The following is a 7,493-nucleotide window of genomic DNA, read 5'->3' as shown; positions in this document are numbered from 1 at the left end:
AGAGTGCAGTGGTGCCATCTCAGCTCACTGCAACCTCTGCCTTGTGGGTTCAAGCGATTCTTACGCCTCAGCCTCCCAGGTAGCTGGGACTACAGGCGCCCGCCACCTTGCCCGGCTAGTTTTTTTTGTATTTTTTAGTAGAGACGGGGTTTCACCGTGTTAGCCAGGATAGTCTCGATCTCTTGACCTCGTGATCTGCCCATCTCGGCCTCCCAAAGTGCTGGGATTACAGGCTTGAGCCACTGCACCCGGCCGGTCAGGCTGATCTTGAATTCATTAATTCTTTTATGTCAAGACAATTTGTGGATTTCTGTAGGAAGTAAACTGTTAAACGTCATTCATACAAATCATATTTCCCACAATTGATATCTAAAAGTACATTCAGAAGAACAATAAATGCACATTCCCTAGTTATTTGACATGTCTTAAAAACTACCACTAGTACAAAGTTGCATTTTAGGCACTAGCAATAAGAATAGTGAAAGGAAAATATTATTGGCTTATAAAATTCACTGGCTCTTAAAAATATGCCACCTGTGGAGAAGAGATGGTTAATAGTATCTGTCAATAATTTAAATTTAGTTTCATGCACAGGTGTCAACTTTTGAAGCCCTGTTCAACCAGACTGGAAGTAATTATGAAGTAAATGTGAATGCTTTTGATTCGCTTTCTCCACAAATATTTATTAGATCCAGTTATCCTTCTTTATGATTACTTTCATGAGAGCAACAGGTTCACATGGCTTATACATTGTTTTTAATAGAGTTTGAAAATAGAGTAACGTATCAGTACATACTGTTCTATATAAAATCATTTTTGGTAGTTGTTATACTGACACTCCTTACCAAAGGAAATGGTTTTTCCTGTGTCTCTGTAAGGCATATATAAAATTAATGGCATGTATATTACTGGCAGATGCTCTAAAAGACCTTTTAGATCTTAGTTGGATTATTCAGAGTTTTCCTGTAGACCAGGGTTTCTCAACCTCAGCACTATTGACACTTTGGACCTGGTAATTCCTTATTGTGGGTGCTGTCCCACATCCTTGATAGAGGTCAAGGATACTGCTAAACATTGCAGGATGTTAAGCAGCATCCTTGACCTCTATCTACTAGTTGCCAGTAGCAGCTCCCCACAACCTGTGTTATAATAACCAACAATCTCCTGGGGGAGAGGAGTGTAAAATGCCCTCCCCTGCCCCCCATTGAAAATCACTGACTTAGATGAATCTCTGCAGAAGTGTGTTTTTATTTTGTAATACAGACTTCTTTTATATACCTGGTTCTAGACACCTGTCTTCAGGATTGGTTTCTATTTCAAATTATCTTTAATTGGTGTAGGGCGGTGAGTGTGTGCCTGCATGCATGCCAGTTTATTATTCTTTCTTTCTCTGTTGTAACTTATGCCTACATTTTACTAAGTAGAAAGAGATAACACCATTATAGTTAATTACTTTTGGTATGTAGTTATAGGTTATTAATAAATTCTCTTCATTTTCTTTTAAAGTTGGCATTTTCTAAGTTTATCTTGAAGAGTGCAATTGATTTTATTTAAGAAGAGCCCACTGAAACTTGATTTACTTTTTTTTTTATTGTGGCAGAATTCATATAACATAACATTTACCTTCATAACCATTTTAAAATGTACATTTCAGTGGCATTATCTATATTCACATTGTTGTTCAACCATCACCACCATCCATCCACAGAACCTTTTTTTTCTAAATTTATTTATTGCTACTTTTTTGAGATGGAGTTTTGCTTTTGTCACCCAGGGTGGAGTGCAGTGGCGTGATCTCGGCTCACTGCAACTTCCGCCTCCCAGGTTCAAGCGATTCTCCCACCTCAGCCTGCCCAGTAACTGGGACAACAGGCGCCTGCCATCATGCCCAGCTAATTTTTGTATTTTCAGTAGAGAGGGGGCTTCACCATGTTGGCCAGGCTGGTCTTGAACTCCTAACCTCAGGTAATCCACCCACCTCAGCTTCCCAAAGTGCTGGGATTACAGGCATGAGCCACCGCACCCAGCCCACAGGACTCTTTCATATTGCAAAACTGAAACTCTGTACCCAGTAAGCAGTAACTCCTCATTCCCCTTTCTCTCCACCCCTGGAAACCACCGTTCTACTTTCTAGCTCTATGAATTTGACTGCTCTAGGTTCATCGTGTAAGTAGACTCATACAACGTTTGTCTCTTTTGTGACTGGCCTATTTCTTTAGTGTAATGTCGTCAAGATTCGTCCATGCTGTAGCATGTGTCAGAATTTCCTTCTTTTTTAAGGCTGAATAATATTCCATTGTATGTGTAGACTACATTCTGTTTATCTGTGTCTATGGACATTTAGGTTCTCCCACCTTTAGCTGTTATGCATAACATTGCTGTAAATGTGGGTGTACAAACAGCTGTTCAAGTTCCTACTTTTAATTTTTTTGGATATATGCCCAATAGTGGAATTGCTGCTTTGTATGGTAATTCTGTGTAAAAGCCAAGGTTTTTGTATTCTTTAAGCACAATGTTCTTATAACTTTAACCACTTTTTTTGTTGTTTTTCTGATTTCTTTATTTTATTTTTAAGGAGCAGTTTCCAAGTCATTTTATTCAGAATTTTATGTTTTTTGAATCAATAAATACTATACAAAACAATGTCAGTGTAAAAATGGCTACCATTTTCTCTCCTCTGCTTCTCCTACATGGGGACAATCCCCTGGGCAGCCTCACTCAGGAGTTTTAGGAGCTCTCCCTCCAGATTTGTTCCAGCAAATGAAGGTCAGTGACATAGTCCCTTGAATGATATCCAGAGAAACAGCTGGGGTGGGGAGAGCCTCTGGAATCTGGAGGTAACTAGCTTAGGGAAATGAATTAGTGTTTTTAGGGAGAAGAAATGGCCCCTAGGGCAGGAGCTACCCCAAAGAAAAGGGGTGTCTGACATGTTCACAGTTAACTTCTTTTGCCTCAAGAAGTGGTATTTGTTCAGAGAAAAAAGTGACAAGATGTCCATGCCATCCTCACACGCCTGCTGCTCCTCTGCCCCTAGCTGGGGCCAGGTAGCAGGACAGCCTCTCAGACAAGGTCAGCAACATTGAAGGGCATCTCCTTAATGGAGATGTTGTAGGTCTCCATGTCTCGATGGGTCTTCTTGTCATATGTCACCATGAACTTTGATTACGTTGGATGGAAATCTTTAAAAAGATATTCTATACTTTGATGTTTTGTTTTAAAATTTATTAAATGTTAAGAATAATTTTGTAGGAATCAGGCATTATTGAGAATATCCGATTTTATATTATGGTGAATATGGTGGTGTCATTAGGGAATGAGAAAGAGAGATACCGTGCTGTGTTTCTGTACCAGCTGCCCTCAGACACTGTGTGTTTTAAGTTTTTTATCTGCCTCCTCTTTTGCTATAAGGCTGATGCCTGTTATTCTTCCCTCATTTATCAGTCTTTTCATTTTCTAACTTGTGATTTTTTAATAGGGTGTTGTCTTAGAAACCAGTTAACTAAGGTGGTTAGAAATGTATATAATGTAGATCAAATAGGCTCAGAATCAGAAGAGCTTTTCATGAGCCCTGCAATATTTGTAAATGGACTTTGTAGTATCTTTTTCTTTTGGATGACTTAAAGGTCTTACCATGTTCTCAACTAAGTTTCAGATACATGTTATTTCCAAGTAGCTGGGTTTTATTTGTATGTAAAGACCGCAGTATTGTCAATACATGAATGTATAGGCGACCCCCGCCTCCCCCTTTTTTCTTTACTAATTGTTGTGAAGAATGTAAGAATGGGCCGGCACAGTGGCTCATGCCTGTAATCCCAGCACTTTGGGAGGCAGAGGTGGGCGGATCACCTGAGGTCAGGAGTTCAAGACCAGCTTGGCCAACGTGGTGAAACCTTGTCTCTACTAAAAATACAAAAATTAGCCTGGTGTGGTGGTGGGCGCCTGTAATCCCAGCTATTTGGGAGGCTGAGGCAGGAGAATCGCTTGAACCCGGGAGGCAGAGGTTGCAGTGAGCTAAGATAGTGCCATGGCACTCCAGCCTGGGCGACTAGGAAACGATAGCATGGAGTGACTGTAAGAACTTCTTGATAAGGAAGCAAAACAAGATTTTTATTTGGATTTGGCGATTGTCATCTTTTAGCTTATTTTCACTTGGCCTACAAGGCCAATAAGCGATATGCCTGATGTGAACAGACTACTTGAATATGTTTATCTTTATTCATAATATTCTGAAACTACACAGTGGAAATACTGATCTTTGGCAGTATCTTATTCACTAATATATTGCAGTATCTTAAAGACTGTTCTTGTAGCCAAATGGTTAATAATGGCTACATCAAGGATTAAATTGAATATAGGAATGGAGGGGAAAGTCTGTTGCTCTTGAGTTGTCTATATTGTTTGAATTATTACAATAATCTGTTGCTAAAATTATTAAAATTAAAGAACAAAAACTGTAATGGCAGGGGGATAAAAGTAGAGTGATCTGCCTTCTAGATGCTTCGCTTGTGATTTGTATAATATTTACCTTTTATTAAGTTCCTCAGGCACTGAGCTAGGAACTTGATATGTTCTACCTCTAGTCTTTTTAAGTATTGTTTATGGATGCGGAGTATTTATTTTCCTCATTTTAAAGTTAAAGAAACTAAGTTGCTCAGCATCATGCAACTAGTGACAGGTAGACCAGAATTTGAAGCGAGGTTTATATGCCTGCCAAAGCTATATTTTTCTTTATTGGGCTGTACTGGATAAAATGCATTCTGGTTGGGAAGGGGAACACAGGCTGTTGCCTTGTGGTCCACATCACAGGGTCAGCTGAGCCAATGATGACTTTTCATTTACAAAGAAATGAACAAATTAAATAACATCTGAGTATGCATGTTTAATATTCTCTGTATTTATTAAAATGCAACTAAAGCTAAATATCATTTTGATGAAGTCTATCTGCATTTTTTCTTTTTCTAGTGTGACTGTGGCTTTTCTCTTAGACTGTAACAGTTTTTTCTAAAGTTCCATCAGAATAGTTGAATAAACTCTTCATGCATCTTTTAGAGAGTTATAATCTATAAGGCTGAAAAGTTAAAAAGTAATTCTTTGTATTTTGTTTAACCTGTTTAACAAATTTATTGGATGAGTAAACCCCTCCCTAATCCTCTCTCCCCACCACTGTAATATCTGTTCAGATCCCAAGTGTCTGTAGGGCATATTTTAGAGCAATGTTTGACTGTAAAGAAACAGTCAGACATTTTAGAGGAATGTTTGACCAAGAATTTTCAATTGGAAAGAAGTTGACGTGAGTCTGAAGTTGAACAGTCTTGGTGCCGAGGAGCTTCAGATCAGCCTAGCAAAAAGGCTCTCACAAGAGCGTTTGTCTTGTGAAAGAGATTTTTAGCTACCTACGTAAAACTTCCTCTAGAAAGATCAGATTTGTACTCTGTGATAGAAAAGGCGTAGGTTTGAGTATCAGAAAGACCTAAATTTGAATCTACAACCAAGCTATTAGGTGAGTGACCATGGAGGATAAAAGTGTCCTTAAGCCTTAATTTCTTTGTCTGTAAAATGAGAATAATGTCATCTTAAAGGAGAGGCTTTTAGAAGTAGCTATGCAAAACAACTAGCAGAAATTTGCATTTTATGGGTACTTAGAGCACATTGGTTTATTTAGCCCTTCATCCTGTTTGTCATCCTGACCTGAATGAGAGAGAAAATAGAACAGCAAGAACATGATGAACAGCCTGCAGATGGTTTCTTTTTCCTAGTAGCTGTTTTTCTGGTGGCTGACATCTGAGTTAACCTGCATCTGAGTACACTGCGTGTCTCTTTTTCATTCAGGTGCTGGAATTAATATGCTAGAATTAACAGTGACTTTGGGTGCTTTGTAGGGGTGTGTGTGTGTGTGTGTGCATGTGTGTGTGTTTTGTTTTTGTTTTTGAGACAGAGTCTCGCTCTGTCACCCAGGCTGGAGTGCAATGGTGTGGTCTCGGCTCACTGCAACCTCCGCCTCCCAGGTTCAAGCAATTCGACCTTGTATGTTTTTATAGTTTGCATATCCCAGTTTTTGTTTAATAGAACCTAATCTGTATCAAAACTTAACTGCTAATGACATACATGTAGAATAGTTGAAATAGGGATGTAAAGTTATTTTTTCATACTCTCTATTTAGATTTTTGTTGTACGTATTCAAAGTTAATAATTGAAATTATACTTTGGAGGGAGGGAGAAAACTAAATTTATACCTTTTTATTTATACAGCATTTTATCTGTATTACTGTGGTGCTAGAAAGAAAAAGAAAATCCTTTCATCCTTATATAGCAATATTAAGGAACATCTCAAGAACTGAGACATTTGACGCAGATGTTTGAGATGTTGATTTGCTTTAAGGACTAGAACTGACCCAGAGGAGATTTCTTTCTTTCTTTTTTTTTTTTTGAGATGGAGTCTCACTCTGTCACCCAGGCTGGAGTGCAATGGCGTGATCTCATCTCACTGCAACCTCTGTCTCCTGGGTTTAAGCAGTTCTCCTGCCTCAGTTTCCCGAGTAGCTGGGATCACAGGCCCCGGGATCACAGCCACCACACCACACCACAGGCCCTGGTGTGCACGCCACCACACCGGCTAATTTTTATATTTTTAGTAGAGACAGGGTTCTGCCATGTTGGCCAGGCTGGTCTTGAACTCCTGACCTCAGGTGATCTGCCCGCCTCAGCTTCCCAAAGTACTGGGATTACAGGCGCGAGCCATTGTGCCCGGCCCAGAAGAGATTTCTCGAGTTCTCCTCTAGTGACTAATAATTTATGATTCTTTTTAATGCACTTAAAAATATTTTATGTAAGACAGACACTTTGACTTCTTATAGCAATGATTCTTTTAGCATGTATTTTAAAAATTGGTTTTAAAATATCTGCAGTGAAATGGTATTTGAGGAGAAATAGAAATATGAAAAAATACTTGGATTGTGTTTGATTTCATCGTTTTATACTAGATGCTTTTAAAAAATTTTTTTTCTTTTTTTTTTTGAGACAGAGTCTCACTCTGTCACCCAGGCTAGAGTGCAGTGGTGCCATCTCAGCTCACTGCAACCTCTGCCTTGTGGGTTCAAGCGATTCTTACGCCTCAGCCTCCCAGGTAGCTGGGACTACAGCCATGTGCCACCACACCCGGCTAATTTTTGTATTTTTAGTAGAGACGGAGTTTTGCCATGTTGGCTAGGCTGGTCTCAAACTCCTTACCTCAGGTGATCCACCCGCCTTGGCCTCCTAGAATGCTGGGATTACAGGCGTGAGCCACTGTGCCCAGCCCGCTTTTAAAATTTAAGAAGGCCGGGCGCGGTGGCTCACGCCTGTAATTCCAGCACTTTGGGAGGCCTAGGCGGGTGGATCACAAGGTCAGGAGATCGAGACCATGGTGAAACCCCGTCTCTACTAAAAATACAAAAAATTAGCCAGGCGTGGTGGCGGGCACCTGTAGTCCCAGCTACTCGGGAGACCGACGCAGG

The 7,493-nt window shown here is 39.8% G+C and overlaps 1 protein-coding gene across 4 annotated transcripts in view; it reads left to right on the top strand.

Moving 5' to 3' along the window:
• The window catches only part of BLOC1S5 (biogenesis of lysosomal organelles complex-1, subunit 5, muted), a 65,415-nt gene that overhangs the window by 56,715 nt on the left and 1,207 nt on the right, over positions 1-7,493 (top strand). The window lies entirely within an intron of this gene.

This window comes from Colobus angolensis, unplaced genomic scaffold (assembly GCF_000951035.1).
Source record: "Colobus angolensis palliatus isolate OR3802 unplaced genomic scaffold, Cang.pa_1.0 Scaffold6, whole genome shotgun sequence".
Lineage (NCBI taxonomy): Eukaryota > Metazoa > Chordata > Mammalia > Primates > Cercopithecidae > Colobus > Colobus angolensis.
This window is presented reverse-complemented; position numbering and strand designations above follow the sequence as displayed.